This window comes from Dermacentor variabilis, chromosome 10 (genome assembly GCF_050947875.1).
Source record: "Dermacentor variabilis isolate Ectoservices chromosome 10, ASM5094787v1, whole genome shotgun sequence".
Classification (NCBI taxonomy): Eukaryota; Metazoa; Arthropoda; class Arachnida; order Ixodida; family Ixodidae; genus Dermacentor; species Dermacentor variabilis.
In genome coordinates, this window is record NC_134577.1 from 32,382,365 (window position 1) to 32,383,859 (window position 1,495).

Genomic DNA, 1,495 nt, shown 5'->3' on the forward strand with positions numbered 1-1,495 from the left:
GCCACTGAGCGTTCATAACAGTTTGGGCAATGAACTTGGCATATATAGATGACCAAGGTTAACAATAACCCTCATGATATACGCTGATCATCGAACAGCCAGGACTTGAAAGCAGCGCTGCATTCAAAAGTATAACGCTTTGTTAGCGAGAGAAAGTGTTCAGAGATCAACGCTCTCGGTTGCAAAACATGCATCAATAATAGCACCGACAATGATGCGCTCAGAGTCGCCAGCGCGTCTATCTGCCAAGTCGCACCACACAGCGCTCGCTGAAGCATCACCATTTTCTCTTTCTCGCCTCCTTGGTGCACGTATCTGGTTTCCTTTTGCAAGACATCAGATGCCACCAGACACACATTTGTCTGTTCTTGAAACGCTGTCTTCTCACAAATGCTTGTCGTCAATGTGCCGATTTCACAGCTGACGGAAAGAAAAAGAAAGTTCTTGATGTTCCAGAAGACAGAGCGCGTGGTGCGCGGTATCGTCTGCAACAAACGCGAAACGTTAGAACACGGTGTCGTCTGAAGAGACATTTCATGCCTGATGCAACAGCGGAATTGTTTGTTTTTCCACTCTGCTCTAATGTATTGTTGGTTCCTTCAGCTACTCCAAGTGTCGCCTTCGTTGAAGTTTCCGGCCCTACATCATAGGTGTTAGGTGTCGGCCGAAAGTATTGTGGAACTTGTCGCTCGGTGTTAGCAGCTGATTCTTCTGTGTTCATATTTGCTAGCGCAACAGAATTGGATCGTGTTATGCATATCAGTCCAAATCTCTCCAACTTTGCGCGATTATAACAAATTATTTCTCATCTCGATACAGCCAATCACTGGCTCCACCACCCCCTCTTGGCAAGGTTTAACACCACCTTATCAATTTCAACATTCGTTGAACTGCTGGCCGAACAGTATCAACGTTTTTGTCTTGCTGCTACAGAAGAATGCGCAGCTTTCTACGAAAGCTCTTAGCTGATGAACTGTTCTTGAAATGCGTTTGCTTTTACGAAAGACATGCCAAGCACCACTCAAAGAAAACAAGCGACGGCTCCATTCCGAGTAATCTCGACCATTGTTTTTTCTGTCGACACCCAGACGATATCGAGTGACGCCGTCTTTCTCCTCAGTGTCGTCTGCAACTAGGTCGTCAGCTAACGAAAGAGCAGAAGTGGCCTTCAAGATCACTTCCCCCAGAAGCCGCACCCTCGGTCTAAAGGCATATACCGATTACTACCACAATGTGCGGCCTTGGCCTATATTTAATTTCTTTTATTTTCTACGTGTATGTCACAGCTTCTCTCGGTATGAACGACAACAGCAGCAGCGGCGTCAACCTCTTAGTGCATTGTGGAGGAGCAGGAAGCTCGCGCCAAGAAATGTGATCACCATGCTTTATATCTAGCACAGCCACGACATTTCTCGCTAAAATCGACGATTGTAGAACATAGTGACTCCTATTAAATTAGTAGCTGTCCTTGTCATTGATTTGCCCCTTGGTATGC